Raw genomic sequence first — 16,745 nt, 5'->3', positions numbered from 1 at the left:
TTTCTTCCACCACCCTTGCATGTGACACCTAACGTTGCTCAGACCACCAATCCCAAGACAGAAGAGTAGATGTCCGGCTGAGAGATGGCCCGAGCCCCGACAGCTTTCACACATTCAGCTCTTGGCGAGCTAGGGGATGCGCCGGAGCTTTGCAACCGAAGGTCTCCCCGCGTTCCACCCCTCCAGACTCGCAGCAGACGCCCGGCCCCAATGACATCACGTGGCCGCCAGGTGATCCTCGGTTTTTGGCGTCAAGCGCTGATGACGTCATCCAGGCGCGGGGCCTTCCACCTCCCCCCCCTCCCCCGGCGTGGTTGGTCCGGTTCACGTGGGTCGGACAGGCGCTCCCGCCCCCTCCCACCTGCGGGGGGCGGAGTCCGGCAGGAGGGGGCGTGACCGATCTGAAGGAGGCGGGGCCGGGGCGGGGCTGCAGGGCGCGGCGGCGGCCAGCCGGGCTGCATACAATAGCCAGGCTGCGACGGGGGCCGAAGGTACGGCCGCGCGGTGGGCGCCCCGCACCGCTGCCCGACCCCATCCCGCCCCGCTCCGCCCGTAGGCTGCACGGGGTCCCCTCCGCCATCGCCGGCTCACCGCAGTCGCCTCTACCCGCTCAGAGCCCGCGCTCTCCCCAGTCTCCCCCTTAGCGAACGCACCCCGCCCCCTCGCCATCCCGGCGCGCCCCCCGCTCCCCGTGGCCCGCAGCGGCCCGCCTTAGGACCCCGGGCTTGAGGTACCCGGAGAACGCGGGGCGGCCGCCCGCGCACCCCGCCGCGCTCTCCCCGGGCTCGGCGGCCGCCGCCAGGAGGAGGAGGAGGAGCAGAGCGAGTGCAGAAGGTGAGAGACACCCCCCCCCCCTGCCCGGTGCTCCCCGCATCGCGGCGTCCGGGCGCGGGTCGGGGAAGGCGCGGGGGCAGGGGCGTCAGGTGAGCAGAGGCGGGCTCCGCCCCGTGAGGCCGATCGACCGCTCCCCTTCGGGCCAACAAAGGCCCCCGGTGCCAGCTCAGAGGCTACCGCGGGTCCCCGCAGCCAGGACCCTGGGGGACCCCGAGGGCGTGCTCTGGCGGGGGAGGGACCACAGGTCCCGGTCCCTTCGGGGTCCTGGGACGCTGGAACGGACCCGTGACGCAGACGTTTAGTAAAGCAGGGCGGTTTTGGGTCTTTGGGGTCGGTCCTGGTTTGGGAATCACTTTGCGGGTTCATCGTCTTGAAAAATAAAGACTGGAAGTCGATGACTTGTGCCGCCCCTCCCCCACGCCGGGAGTACTCCGTAACTTGGGAAGTTCCGCACAGACTTTTGGAAAGGGGGATGAGAATCCTAGTCTTTTTCACGCCCATTTCAAAAGGGCGTGAATTATTCCAACCTTTCCAGAATTATTCAACCTTTTAACGGTAAACAATACTGTGAGTGTTTTGGAAGAATACTTGACAATTATTGGGTGATTAAATCTTTTAACCTAAGTTCCTTGTGTTAAACCCCTTGGATAATTACCCTACCCTTTACAATACTCCCAGAACTGCGACAGGTGAAAGGCAAGGTTAATCGTAATGTTAGTACTTCTATTTTAAGGATCTTTCTTGAGGGAAACTTTGTCTCTATGTTTAAGGGTCTCAACCCTGTCAGGAGGGTTGTTTGGAGATACCTCTTTCGGCATCACCTTCTTCCGGTGTGACCTTGAACAGGTCCCCTCCAGCCTTCAAGTTCCTGGGGTTTGCTATGAATCTTCAGAAACAAGCAGCTAGGTAGCAATCACTTATTCCGCTTTCAGGATTCCACCGAAGAATACTCCTCACTGCTCAGTCTTTGCTGGCATCCTTCCTGGTAGAACACAGTTGTCCCCGTTGGGGCTCCTAGTGGCCCACAGAGGTTTCAGTGTCTGCATTTTTAACGCGCTCGCTCTGTTTGGAAATCCTAAATCATGTATACTCGAACTCAAGCCACGTCAACGAGAAGCCACATTCCCCTGAAGCCTCTTCGTAGTCTTGTGTTTGAACTCACGGCTTGGCCTGATCAGTTTGCTTATTTATTCATCTGTTCACCCAACATAGTAATAACCTAGGTAACCTAGACTCTGGAGTGCTCCAATGTTTCAGGCTGCCCTGCTAAGGTCTGACGGTCTGTGTGGATTTCAAGTGCAGGATACAGTCGGTCTTTGCTCACAAGTCTGAGAGCTCAAAGTTTAGTGGGTGAGGTAGACGTGTAAACAATGAAAGCCCTCTGGGGGACTCTAGCCTAGCAGGGAATGGTGTGCAGTAATTGAGGTTGCTGGACCTGTCTTACAAGTCTTGTCCTGGCCAAACCAAGTCCTTAGGGAAAGTGACTGCCCCTTATCTATAAGAGCTGCCCTTGACACGTAGCTTATCCAGTCCAATTCAATGTATGTTTTCTGAGAACCTGCTTTGACGCCTTGTGCTAGGTTTGCAGGAAGCTGTGCACCTTGAGGGAGGTCTTTGTAAAACAAAACTGGTCATGGAAATGCTTCCTACCCCCACCCCACCCCACCCCTCCCTCTCTTTTCACAGTTGAAGGATCACAGACTCTTTAGGATGGAATAAGAAACCTCTGGAGCTCAGGCCATGCATGGTGTCCTACGTCCCCTATTTCTTGTCTCTTTTCCGTGTGCCGCTTGGCCTGGAGTGCTGCTTTCTACCCCTTTCTTGCCTGGACGGAGTTCTTTGTTGGAGCTAGTCCCTCTTTTCTCCTAGTCTTCTTTTGGAGTGAGCTGCTCCTGTAAAGTCCTCTTTCCGTAATCAATCTCGTAGTGAGAGTCCACACCTTTATCTGATCTATCTCTCTCTCTCTCTCTCTCTCTCTCTCTCTCTCTCCCCTTTCTGTGGTACTAGGGATCAAGTGTTCTACTGCTCAACTATATCCCCAACCCTTATCACATTGAACATTTCAAAATTTTGAGTCAGGACCGGCCTTGGACTCATTCTGTAGCTCAGACAGTGAACCTGTGGTTCTCCTTCCTTAGCTTTCTAGCTGGGAGACCATTAGGTCCAGCGTCTTGCGAATCTCGTAGGGCTTGTATGAGATCAGAAGGCAGCTTTGGAGAATCGGGTCTCTTCTTCCTAGGGATCAAACTCAGGTTATCAAGCTTGGAGGCAAGCACCCTTTCTGGGTGAACCATCTTGCCAGTCCTACATATTTTTAAATGTTATCTATTGTTATTGTGTGAGTGTTAGTGGGAGTTTCATGGAGGTCAGAGGACAACTTTCAGGAGTTGGCTTAGTCTCTCCTCACAGTGGGTTTCAGGGGTGGTCATCAGGTATGCTCTTTAAAACAAGGACTTTTTTTTCCCTCTTTGACCTGTTGACCTATCTCGTTGGATCTACTTTTTAATTTGAGAGAGGACCTACCCAAGTTGCTCAGGCTGACCTTTGAACTCCGTGTATAGCTCAGGCAGTCCTTGAACTTGGAATCCTTCTGCTTCTAGCTTCTGAGTAGCTGGGGTTCTAGGCCCGTGCCATTCGGCCTATCTCTGTGAATTATTTGAGGTCAGGTTATATTTAGACTTAGCTCCTAGCACTGTTCCTGGGCCTATGAATAAGTGCTCGAATGCTTGAATATGAGAATGGATGAAAGAAGTCCTGTGAGCTCCTGAGCTGGGTTACCTAATCTGAATTGAACAAAAGCCTGGCTCTTGGACCAGCGGTGTCAACCAGGGAATTTGTCAGCTTATTGTTGAGTCTCATCCCAACCTACAAAATAAAAAGATCAGGCTTATGGCCCAGAGATCCCTGCTTTCTTAGGCCCTCCAAATGATCCTGATGCTTATTAAGGTTGAGAAACCACTACAGAGTTTAAAGATCTTTGTTTTGGTCAAACCAGCGCCGTGTCCTCTGTGTCCCATTGTCCCCCTCCCCTTCTCTCTTTTTCTTACTTGCAGTATTTGGACCCTGCTGTTCCCTTCCGTTTACACCCCTTCCCTCCGATCGATCTCTTGCCACCAGAGTGAATGCTCCTTGAGGGCTGGAAGTCTCTCTGTTCAAGTTCATCGCTCAGAGCCTCGAGGAGTGACTGACCACAGCAGCACAGACACTCAGGTGTTTGTTGGGTGAATGCTGTGATTTAGTCCTCTGACAGCCAGAGAATAGCGGGAGTGAAGAGCAAGCCTTTCCGATTTGCAAGTCCAGAAGACTCTTACCGTTTTGGGGCGTTCGTTTTTCCTTTAGCCATCTTAGTTAGCTACCTTCCTCCCCTCCCTGTTTTGTTATTTTTGTTTTTTTAGTATTTTGTGAAACAAGGGTCTTTGTAGCCCAGATTGACTATAAATGTGCGACACTACAGGCCTTTTCCTGGCGTTGCTGTCTCTTTAGTAGAGAAAAAAAAAGCCTCCAGAGCTTTCCAACTTAGAATATTGTTTTAGCCATGGCCTGAAAACTGCTGAGATATCCTAGGCCAGGATTCTTTCTTGAGAATTTACAACTTGGTTTTGTAGGCCTGACTTCTGCAAGTCAGACTTTTGGGTCTGAACTTGAAACTGTCTCTTCTAGATGGCCTGTGGTTTTTGTCTTTTTCTAGTGATGTTTAAAGCCATATAAAGGCTTACTTGAGTCCATGACTTCCTTATGAAACTCTAGAAGTGTTTTATTTCTTTCACTTTCTGTTTGTGTGTGTATATATATGTATGCATGTGCTGTTTTCTTGTGTGTATGTGGTATGTGTGTGCATTTGTGTCTGTTGAGCATCTTCAATTGCTTCTCCACCTTATTCTTTGAGACGTGGGTCTCTCACAGCCAGGTAGACCGGCTGGCCAGCAACCCCCAGGCATCCTCTTGACTGTCTAGCCAATGCTGGGATTAGCGGTCTACTCTGGCTCCCAGCAGGGTTTAGCGGTATATTCCAGCTCCCAGCTTGAGACACAGGTGCTAGGGATCCAGATTCAAGTCCTCGTGCTTGCGTGGAAAGCGCTGCACCGAATCACTTCTCCAGCCCGGTGCGTTTGTCAGTTTCTTTTCTTTTTTTTTTTTAAATTTTTTTATTTACTTATTATGGATACAATATTCTGTCTGCATGTATGCCTGCAGGCCAGAAGAGGGCACCAGACATCATTACAGATGGTTGTGAGCCACCATGTGGTTGCTGGGAATTGAACTCAGGATTTTTGGAAGAGCAGGCAATGCTCTTAACCGCTGAGCTATCTCACCAGCCCCCTGTCAGTTTCTTATTAGCCTAACCCAGCGTGTCCAGGCGTCCCCTTGCCTAACATCCTTCATAGAAGTGGCTTTGTTGATTCGTCCTTGACCTTAGGAACAGTAACTGGGCTCATCTCTGCATGTACCAGCCCTTCTCTGGGGTGGGTATTCACCTGTATATAGGGGATAGCCCAAGCCCTTAAGGAAATATTGAAATGAATGGACAAATAGAGGGATTTGATTGTAAAGGTGAGAGGAAGCTGCCTTTGTGCCCCCTCCCCATTTACAGGTAGGTTGTTAAGCAAGCGTCATTTTAATAAACACACTTCAAAAATCATTTTGAAGCTAGGAGTGGTGGCCAGTGTTTTTAAATTACAGCAAGTAGAAGGTGGGGTTTTTTTCCAACCCGCGGAATAACCACTTATGATAATGTTGGTGTCTCAGAGGTGAAGAAGCAGAGGCTTGTCGCGGTACAGGAAAGTCGTTCAAAGACTGGCTGCATGTCAGTGACAGGCCTCAGTTCTCATCCATATCCACGTGATCCTAGCAGCCATGCCCTATTTCCTGTGTCCAGGCGCTTGAGTTTTTATTCATGGGGGCATGGGAATATTTCACAAATAAATATATTGTTGTTGGAGCGAGAATAAAATTTTCTTCGTGTAGCCTGCCCTTCTTTGTGCATTAGGAAGGCTGAAGGACTGATTTGCGCCATGAGCAGTTAATCATTTCTAAGTGGGAAAAGGGTTTTTCCTGGGTGTCATTTTCATCGGTTTCACAGTAGCCCTGTATTCTCATTTTTTTTGAGTTAGGAGACCAAAGATCATAGAACAGAGTCGGTTTGCTGGAAAACATCTCAGCCAATGCCTGAGTATTGGCGTGGAGCACACTTCAGGATTCTAAGTACAGTAGCTTACTTCTGCCTCTATTGTATTGACTTTGGAACGCTGTCCATCTAGACTCTGGGACACTAGAAACATCCCTTTAGGTTGCTTCCTAATTTCAGTTTTTTGCTTATTTTTTAATTTTTTTCTCAAGACAGGATTTCTCTGTGTAACCTTGACTGTCCTGGAACTCTCTCTATAGACCAGGCTGTCCTCAAACTCATGGAGATCCACCTGCCTCTGCCTCCCAAGTGCTGGAATTAAAGGCGTGCACCACCACCGCCTGTCCTAATTTCAGTTTCTTAATCTTAAGAAAATCCTAACCAGAGAACACAGTTTGAGCTAGATAAAAAAAATTGCTGGAAATTTTATGATGGCATAAATTTTATGAACTAGAAAAAAGTTGTTAGCAGCTTGAATATAGCATTTCTTGCCCTGCCTTGTGTATTTATTGCGTTATGCACTGTCCTGTTTTCAGCCTTTCCTCAAAAATAACTTTCTCTTCTTAGAACCCCTCGTTTTTTTAAAATATTTTTTCGTGTTTCTGTTTTTGCTGTCATGCATGTTTTATGACTCTCTAGATTACGCTGTGGGCTGGCATGTGGCTCGGTTGATAGAACACTTGCCTAGCATATACGAAAACCTGGGCTTGATCCCCAGCACCACAGAGAGCCGGGTTTGATGGCATGTGCCTGTAATTCCAGCACTCTAGACTGAGAGGAAGGTCAGGGTCATCTTTGGCTATATAATGGGTCTGAGGTCAGCCTGGTGACCAGAGACCCTGTCAGAACAAACCAACCAAATTATTCCTTGTCAAGGATCTTGAAGTAATAAGTCTAGGAAGAATTTGAGGTTCTTTAATTCCTCATTACTATGATTTACTATTTTTTTTAAAGGCAAGTCCTAGTGTTTTGAAGTAGTTTTTCTTTGTTTAAATTTTTTTTTTTTTTTTTTTTTTTTTTTTACACATGTAAGTGTTTTGCCTGCATGTGCACCACGGCTGTGCCTGGTGCCTGAAAAAGGCTGGCAGAGGGATTCTGATTCCCTAGAAGCAGAGTTCCAGCCTACAGTGAGCTCCTGTGTGGGTGCTAGGAACCTAACTCAGGTTAAGTCTTTCTACAAGTTTTCTAACCGCTGAGCAGTCTCTCTAGCCCCTCATTAATAGGATTTTGTGTGGTATCGATTAATCCTCTAAAATGGATCCAAGTCTTAAGTTATACAAGTCCATTATGTCTTGGCTCTTACTCTGGAGTCAGGGTTAAGTAATTTACATATAGCCTTGGGAAACCCTTTCTACTGTGGGACTCTCTCCTTTCTTCCTTTCTGCTTCCAGCTCCCTCAAGTTCCCTTTCCCTTTCAGGCTGGGAAAAGTCCAAGAAGGGGGGGGGGGTCAGGGATGTGGGATGTTGGGTCTTTCTATAGAATCTGCCTTTGGAGTCTTTTGTTACGATAAACAATAATGCCAATGTCTGCTCCTTCCTCGATGGTCTGTCTGTGCAGACTGGATCTTCAGGCTCCGCTCTGCTTGTTCCCACCCTGCTTCCCACAGAGCTGAGGTTTATGTCTTCCTGATCTAAACCTTTGCCTCCATAGTTCTTGTGTGTTACCACAACCTTTGTCGCTTTCCTGGGAAGGAACTGGGTATATATAAAGTTACCCAGAAAAGCAACTTAGATACTTACTTAAATCTAGTTCTTCATGAAGAAAAGAGAAGAAATGCTTAAGTCACATGGTTGTTGTGAAAGTTAAATTAATGTTTGTGCAGATGGGTTGCAAGATTTTGATCTGTAAGGTCTTAGAGTAATGTAATTTATGTGTAGGTAAAAGTTTTTAATTTTGATTATGTTTGAATTACTTTTCAATATTAATAAAAGCACTGATGTCTGTCTTAAGTTTACTTTAATCTCTCTCTCTCTTTGTTTGTGTATGTGTGTATTTAAAAGATGGGGTCTAATATGGCCCATGGTGGCCTCTAGCTGTATAGCAGAGATAGCTTTGAATTTCTGATTCTTTGCCTCTACTAGTTGTGCTAATATACCTTTTTTAGTTAACTGTTTTAAATGTTTATAGATGATTCTAATATGCAAACATGATTGCCAGTATCTGCTCAATATCTAAACATTTGCTGTGAGTATCTTACGTACTTGTTACATAACAATAAGTGATTGATTGCTATTTGAAGTCCACTAATTTGCCAATCACATTCTGTCTTAGGCGTTGTCTGGGAGAAGATGGACCTGCATGTAGACAGTTACGTTCTATTGAGACAGAAATGACAGGTTAAGTTATGTGCAGGTGCCATGTGACATGGGAAGGGAATCTGCACCACTAGAAAGGGGGAGGCTTGGCACGCCGCGTTAAAGGAAGTGAGTGACCCCGGGGATGAGGTCTGAAGTAAGCAGAGGTTCCTAGGGCGGGATTGCGGAAAGGGGAGAGGAAGGACGAAAGACAGCAGTTAGGAGGGCCAGGAGACTGAAAAGCTTTTCTGCTGAGTCCCAAGGAGTTCGGTATGTGTATAAGACAGATGATGGAGTCCTCCTGTGGGCTACACAGGTCCTTTCACTGTAACATGGCTTCACTTTGCTCTTTGAACAGTTCTCTGGGTTGGTTAGGACAGGTGCTGTTTTATCTCTGTTTTATAGAAGAGAAAACGGAGGTTAATTGAATTGCCTGAGGCTGTCTGTGGCGTAGCTGAGATTGGTAGCAGATCATCCTTGCGTTTGGGCTCAGGTGGTTTGCGCCTTTCCGGAGCTCGAGGGTCAGGAGAGAACCAGGGGTACCGGAGCTCAAGGGTCAGGGGCAGTTTGTAAGCTACACCGTGCTTGACTGACTTTGGCTCTTAGATGCGAGTTTCTGGTTGGAACTTTTATTTTTTTGTTTAATGTGCTTTTGGGTTTTGCATGTATGTATGTCTGTGTGAGGGTGTCAGATACCTTGGAACTGGATTTAAAAGTAAAAAAAAAAAGATTTTATATTTTACTTTATTTTGAGACAGGGTTTCATGTATCCGCAATCTTCTCCTTTCATCTCTAAAGTGCTGGGATTATGGCATGGGCTGTCACACTCGGTTTATAGTTCCTTTAGCTCATAATCTGTGGGCGTTTCTTAGAATTCTCCTTAATATCCAAGCATTTTCTTACCCCATTGGAGTTGCTAACCAGGCTCCAATAAGCTAGAATATTGTCAGCTAATTCTCCAGTTTTTTTTTGCTTGCCTCTCTGTCTCTCAAACTATTTGTATCCGTGTTATTTTGAAGCATTTCAAAATAAGTTGTAGGCGTTAGTATTTTACCGTTAGACACGCTAGTATTCAGTATTTTACCGTTAGACACGTTAGTATTCAGTATTTTACCGTTAGACACATTAGTATTCAGTATTCAGTATTTTACCATTAGACACGTTAGTATTCAGTATTTTACCGTTAGACATGCTAGTATTAAGTATTTTACCGTTAGACACGTTAGTATTCAGTATTTTACCATTAGACACGTTAGTATTCAGTATTTTACCATTATTAGACACATTAGTATTCAGTATTTTACCATTAGACACGTTAGTATTCAGTATTTTACCGTTAGACATGCTAGTATTCAGTATTTTACCATTAGACACGTTAGTATTCAGTATTTTACCATTAGACACGTTAGTATTCAGTATTTTACCATTAGACACGTTAGTATTCGCGTCGTCTGTTTTCACAGAGCCGCACCCATTTGCTGTCCTGTGGTTTTATTTGATTAATGGCTGTCTGTCATACTGGAATCCAAGCTCCAGAGACTCCGTCTCTTTAAAACAGATGACTTAAAAGAGAATGAGGTCGTTTTTGTCTCGTGGTTGTTGTTTTGGGGACAGGGTCTTGTGGAGCTTAGGCTACCACGAATTGGCTGTGTAGCCACGGATGACCTTGAACTCCATGGTCCTTCTGTCTCCACCTCTCAAACATAAAAGAGTTCTTGTGTGTTTCTCCTTTGGATCCTCTCCCATGATTGGGAGTTCATTCTTTCTTCTTAATCTATGTTCACACAGCTTTTTAAAAAAAAAGGTTATTTGAATATTTGTCTAAAAGGTGATGGGGTTGCTGAATAGATGACTGTTTAGTACAGATACCGCTGACCCGAGTAAGTGCCAAAGGCTTTCTTGACGACGTCTAAAAGTGAAAGTTTCAAGGCCACCTCCAACTGTCTTGCCACTCTGGGTATTTCTTTACTCCATTTGAATTGAGGAATTAATGGGTTATCGAGGCCTTTGTAGGATGATGACCTTCTGGCTGGCAGTTTGTTTGGTTTTGTTTGGTTGCACAAGTGCTGGCTGTGAACCTTGCAGGTTCGTTGTAATTACTCTGAGGGCCAGGCCTTTCCTCCCAAGACAGGGCTTAAAAATTGCAAGTTTTTTTTTTTTTCCAATTAGTATTAAGGTGTTTGTTTCTTTTAAAATACTTTTTTTTTTTTTCCTTTTGGCAAGGTATCTGTGTATTTTGATTTGACCTTACAATCTTAATGCTGGGGTTACAGCCAGGTACTACCACACCTACCACACCCGGTTTAATGTTATTATCTTTCTTGTTAAAAATAACAGATGGTCAAGAACATTGGCTGCTCTTTCAGACGACCCAGGTTCAATTCCCAGCACCCACGTGGCAGCTCACAACTGTTGTAACTGCAGTTCCAGTGGATCCAGTTCCCTCATACGGACACACTTGCAGCCCAAACACCAATGTATATACAAAACAAAACAAAGGAAAACAAAAAACAGATCTGGGGCTGGGAGCCTAGCATAAGTAGACTGCCAAGTTCAGTCCGCAGACCCACAAAGAAACAAACCAAAGCAAAAAAATCCCAAAGAGTTACTTTTCTCTTGCTGTAACGCAACACCCTGAGCATGGCAGATTATAGAGAAAGTTTATCTGGGCTTGTGGTTCAGAGGGCTAGAGTCCAGGTGGTGGAGCGGAAGCAGCAGGCGGGATAGCAGGGTAGAGAAGCTGAGAACTCATCGCTAAAACTGCAAACTGCAAGCTTGAAGCAGATAGAGCAAGAATCCTGTAACTCTCAAAGCCTGCTTTAGTGACAAACTTCCTTTAAAAAGGCCACACCTCCTAAGAGTCCTCAGACAGCACCACCCACCGCCTGGGGACCATGCATTCAAATGGGGTGGGGGAGGTGGGAGGTGGTGGTGGTATTTTTCATTCAAAATCACTGCACTTCTCAACCACTTCCATCATCCTTCCAGTTTGTTTGCTGAAGACACCACATTATTTGGTAGGGTTATTTGCTTCAGAATTTGTATCCTATTGTTAAAATGACTTTTTTGGGCCTATGTATTTATTTATTTTTAAAACTATTTTAATTTAATTTTATGTATGTAGTTTGCTTGCATGTATGTGTGTGTACCATCTGCGTATCTGGTACCAGAGGAGGCCAGAAGAAGGCATCAGATCTTCCGGGACTGGAGCTGTAGATTATCATGAGCCTCCGTGTGGGTGCTGGGAATTGAACCCGGGTCCTCTGGAAGAGCAGCCAGGGCTCTTCGCTGTTCAGCCTTCTCTCTATCCCCCTTCCCCACTTTTTGTTTCTACAAATCCATAGCTGGGGTTAGAAGCCCAGCTCCGTCCTCCCCTCTCTTCTCTTCCTCGCTCCTCTCCTCCTTTCTCTTCCCTCTCCTCCCCTTCTTTAACAGGACCTTGCTTGTGTTAGACAAGAGCGGTAGCCCTGAGTCAGGTCTGCAGAAGAGCGGTCAGATTACATGCATTTTACTTTGTTTTGAATGAGTGCCACTTCATTGTTATTGGTGTGTTCTTTCACCCAGAGGCTCACGATTCCTGGATGTCTCTCTCTGTGTGTTAATAATCTGGATGTTAACAGCTGTAGAAATTCCCTTTTTGTTCTTAGATTGTTGCACCTTTCAACCTTTGCTATTCTTGTTAAGTTCCTTCTTTTTTTTAAAAATATTTATTATGTATACAGTATTCTCTCTGTGTGTATGCCTGCAGGCCAGAAGAGGGCACCAGACCTCATTATAGATGATTGTGAGCCATCTGTAATGTGGGAATTGAACTCACGACTTTTGGAAGAGCAGGCAATGCTCTTAACGTCCGAGCCATCGCTCCAAATGACTCGGTACTTAAAGATGCTTCCTGCCAAGTCTGAAGACACACATACATACATACACGCCAAATAGGTAAATAAAATGTAATTTCAAATAACCTTCCTTTGTTGGGTGTTATGGCACGTGGGCACTTAATAGTCCCAGCTACTTGAAAGAGGCAGAAGTTTTGCTTGGGCCCAAAAGTTGGAGGCCTGTTTTAGTATTATTGTTAATATGTGGAATAATACAATTGTTTAAAAAAACCAGCATTCATGCATCTTTTTCTGTTCTTATTCCTTTTGTCAGTAAGGGCTTTTTTCCCCCCCGCTGAGACAAGGTCGAATTGTCTTTTTATTTGAAATTTTTTTGTGTTATACACTTTTCTCCACTTCCTTCTCTTCTTGTCCTCTCTCCTCCTACTCTCTCCCATCATACCTACCCTCCCAATTTACTCAGGAGATCTTGTCTTTTTCTACTTCCCATTTGAGTACATCCATGTATGTCTCTCTTAAAATCCTCTTTGTTGTCTAGGGTCTCTGGGATTGTGATTTGGTAGGCTTTTTTTTTTTTTTAATGTCTAAAAGCACAATGTGATAATTGTCTTTCTGGGTTTGGGTTACTTTACTCAGTATGATGTTTTCTAGATCTATCCATTTGCCCGCAAATTTTAAGATGTTATTTTTTTCTGCTGTGTAGTACTCCATTGTGTAAATGTACCACATCTTCCTTATCCATTCATCAGTTGGGGGCATTTAGGTTGTTTCCAGGTTCTGGCTATGACAAACAATGCTGCTATGAACATAGTTGAGCACATGTCCTTGTGGCACGATTGAGCATCCTTTGGATATATACCCAAAAGTGGTATTATTGGGTCTTGAGGAAGGTTGTTTCCTACTTTTCTGAGAAATAATCACACTGATATCCAAAGGGGCTGTACCAGTTTGCATTCCCACCAGCAATGCAGAAGTGTTCCCTTTTCCCCACAACCTCTCTAGCATAAATTGTCATCAGTGTTTTTGATCTTGGCCATTCTTACAGGTGTAAGATGGAATCTCAGAGTTGTCTGATTTGCATTTCTCAGAGTTGTCTGATTTGCATTTCTCTGATTACTAAGGACATTGAACATTTCCTTAAGTGTCTTTTAGCCATTTTAGATTCCTTTGTGGAGAGTTCTTTGTTTAGGTCTGTACTCCATTTTTTTTATTGGATTATTTGTTCTTTTGATGACCAATTTCTTGAGTTCTTTATATATTTTGGAGATCAGACCTCTGTCTGATGTGTGTACCCCACTTTTTTAATGACACAATATTAACACCTAATAATATGACAGATTCTAAAATGGAATTGAAGAATTTTGGGAAGTTGAGATACAGTAATTCTGGAAGATGGCTTGAGCCACACAGAAACCCTGACAGGTGAGAATTAGGTTAGGTTAGAGCACTTTAAATTTGAAGGGATTGTGTACAGTTAGTATGTTTAAGTTAAAAGTTTAAATACAACTGGAAGAAAGATTAATGTGGGCAATGAAACGACAGGAGATTCAGAAGACACCGACTTAAAATAAGTAACAAAGGATTGAGAAGAACCTAGGGGAAAATTGATGAAGTCCCGAATATTTTTACCAAATTGATCGTATCTACATAATTTGGAAGTTAAATGTGAAGCGACCGAAGTTCTTTACGATTTTTGTTAGTGACAATTAAAACAATCTTAGTAATGACGATGAAAAAATTGATGTTGATTTATTTTGATAGATTATTAAACTCCTTTCTTTCCATCAATTTCTTTTTCTTTCACTCCTTCCCTCCCTCCCTCCCTCCCTCCCTTCCTTCCTCCCTTCCTTCCTCCTTCCTTTCCTTCCTTTCTGTCATCTTTTTTGGCAGGGGAGGGAGGTTTACTAGAAATTCTCGTTAAATTTAAGTACTATTTTGGGTCCTGGTTATCCTTGATTGGTTGTGTTTTTGTGATGTCTGAGAAGAGCATAGTGAGAAGTAACTGAAGGTATTTGGCATTCTGTGGTCTAGGGCGTGTGTGGCAGGAGTATAGTAGGTTCTGTCTGCCAAACATTGTTAGGTCCAAGTGGAAAACCTCTTACTCTTCCTTTTGTTACTGTGTGGTGTGTGCTTTAATATTCAGAATCTGTTCTCTGCCTTTGTAGCCCTGGTCTCATTGTGATTCCTCTTGGAGATTGAGATGGAAATGAGAGGCTTTGGGCTGCTGCCTGGGTGTCCACACTCTGGAGAACTTGGAGATGCAGAGGACCAAATGCCTTGCCTGACCTAGCAGTGCCAGGTCAGCCAATCACTGCTTTCCTGATCTCCCTTTGTTCTCGGTGCCTTTGGCCTTTTATCTGCTGGAGTTTTGTGCTACAGCTGTTTCTACCAATTAATGTGATGCAAATGTGCCCCTTAATGAAGCCTCGGACACACACGGTCCCAGTCGGTGGGCAGGAGCTCCGTAGCAGCAGCCTTCACAATGCCTTTTCCCCAACAGATGGACACCTGAAAACCTTTTCATACTGTGTTGGAAACCATAGAAACCATAAGCTGAACACACCGTTTAGATCTGGGAATCTTGACTCCTCATTTTATTTAAGAAGAAAGACAAGAAAACACAACAAACAAAAAACCAAAACGGGTTTATGCCAAATTTACTCCGTTATCACATACATCAGCAGAGATGTCCGATCTAAATTTTACCCTCTCTGTTGTTTAACAGTTAAGCTTCTGCCCCTTCCTAACTCTGTAGGCTGCGATGCTGCCATTCCCTGACTGTGTGTTATGGGAGTGCTATACTCCGTAGTTTTGGTTTATTTACATTTAAGATTGTACTGATCATACCTGCTTATAGGTTTGCATTAGGATTGCATGAAGTGCTAATTATATAACACCTAGCAGATTTTGAGACTTAAGAAATGCTCAGCAGACGCTGGCCATCACTCCAGGTTAAAGAGGCAGCTGGGAGGAGCTTAAACAACATATAGCTAGCTCTGTGCTTGAAACCTGGCCTCTTAGTTCCTCAGTTAGGATTCAAGCCTTGTGAAATCCAGAACCGTCTCTCTTGCTACCCTGAAGTTTTCTTAGCACCTAAAAAATAATTTTTTTGAGACAATAGTATCATATAGCCTGGGCTGTCCTTACACTCACTGTGAAGCCAAGGATCTTCCTACTTTTAATTTCAAGTAAGTTACCTGAGATTGCAGGTAAGTAGCACCGTGCTCAGGTTATGTGATGCTGGGGTCAAACCCAGGGCCTTGTGCCTGCGAGGCTGGCCCTCTCCCAATGGAACTATATATCCCTATCATTTATAGTACAATTTTTAGTGTATCATGGATGCTTAATACATACTTTCTTTCTCTCCCCTCCCCCCATTTTTTGAGACAAGGTTTATTTTATCCTTTGTTGGCCTGGAATTCACTATGTAGAGCAGGCTGGCCTTGAACTCAGAGATCCCACCTGCCTCTGTCTCCCGAGTTCTGGGATTAAAGGTTTGTGCCACCATGCCCGGGTCTGTGAATTTTTTTGAAGGAGTATTTTCTAAATAATGTCTAGGTTTAGATACATTGTCCTTGGTTGTTTTTTTTTCTTTACAGTTTTTTTTTTTAATATATAAATTTGTAGTTTTTGAAAAGGTTTGGGCTGGCAGGGAGGCTCAATGGCTACTTGGCTGCCCACCCCACCACTTGAGTTCACTCCCAGGATCCACATGAGAGCCAGCACCCGCGACTTGTCCTTAAACTTCCACGTGTGTGCCGTCACCTGCACCTGCATACACATGTGTGCACACAAAGTGAGCTGTCTTATGTCTGCTCGTTCATGGATCTTTGCTTCCTTTGCATTGTGAGCCTTCAAGAATGCGGTGGGGTGCATACCTGTGCTTTGGAGGTGAAGGAAGGAGAGGGGTCAGGAATTCAAAGTCATCTTGAACTACACAGTGAGTTCCAGGCCAGCTAGGGCTCCTTGAGTCTCTATCTCAAAAAAGCAAGCAAACAAACAAACCAAAAACAAAAAAAACCCAACACCCCCACAATCTAACCCTCAAAAAAGCAAAGGGACAGTGATCTTTGTTGTAAGAATCTTCACCATAGCTCATAGTATGGTATTTTTGTACAGTTTTGAAGATTTAGTAAATATTAACATTAGGTTATAAAAATCATTTGGATTCAACTTTGTTGAGCAAAAACTAGTATAGGCTGTGGAATCATTCCAGACTCTAGGAAGTGAATTTTATAGGTGTAATTCTCATGGCATGGGGTGCCTTACTGCCTTTATGAAGGTCGCTCTTTGTCCCCGAACTCACCCTTCCTGTCTCTCTCCTGTACAAGGACACTGGTCATTTCTGGTCATTTCTTCGATGCTCTCTCACTTCTGCCAAGTCTCCCTGCTGCTGCTTCTCTGGGATCAGCTTCTTTCTATGTGGGTTGGCTGATGAGGGACGACACTAATGAGTCAGTGCAAAGATATGGGCTGGGCATTATGGGAATATAGTATATGTTGTGTGTTATTTTTCACGTGGGGCTGTTTACCGAGTCTGTATGAATCAATAGAGGCAGAAGCAGAGTCAGTTTTAGCAACCTTAAACAGCATGGATTCATTGGAGGTTATGAAGGGAAGATGCTAAAGGCTCCTTGTGATGGCTAAGGATGCAA

General features: G+C 44.7%; 1 protein-coding gene across 1 annotated transcript in view; it reads left to right on the top strand.

Annotated features, from left to right (window-relative positions):
- Positions 1–438: 438 nt before the first annotated feature.
- The window catches only part of LOC121447291 (serine/threonine-protein kinase PAK 1), a 100,047-nt gene continuing 83,740 nt past the window's right edge, over positions 439–16,745 (top strand). The window contains exon 1 of the mRNA XM_041650491.1: positions 439–834. The gene's annotated coding sequence lies outside the window, so the exon portion shown is untranslated. The remainder of the gene's footprint in view (positions 835–16,745) is intronic.

This window comes from Microtus oregoni, unplaced genomic scaffold, assembly GCF_018167655.1.
Source record: "Microtus oregoni isolate MIOR12 unplaced genomic scaffold, Mior012 000000F_ref0000247, whole genome shotgun sequence".
In the NCBI taxonomy this organism is placed as follows: domain Eukaryota; kingdom Metazoa; phylum Chordata; class Mammalia; order Rodentia; family Cricetidae; genus Microtus; species Microtus oregoni.
Note: the sequence above shows the minus strand (reverse complement) of the source record. Positions and strands in the feature narration are given on the sequence as shown.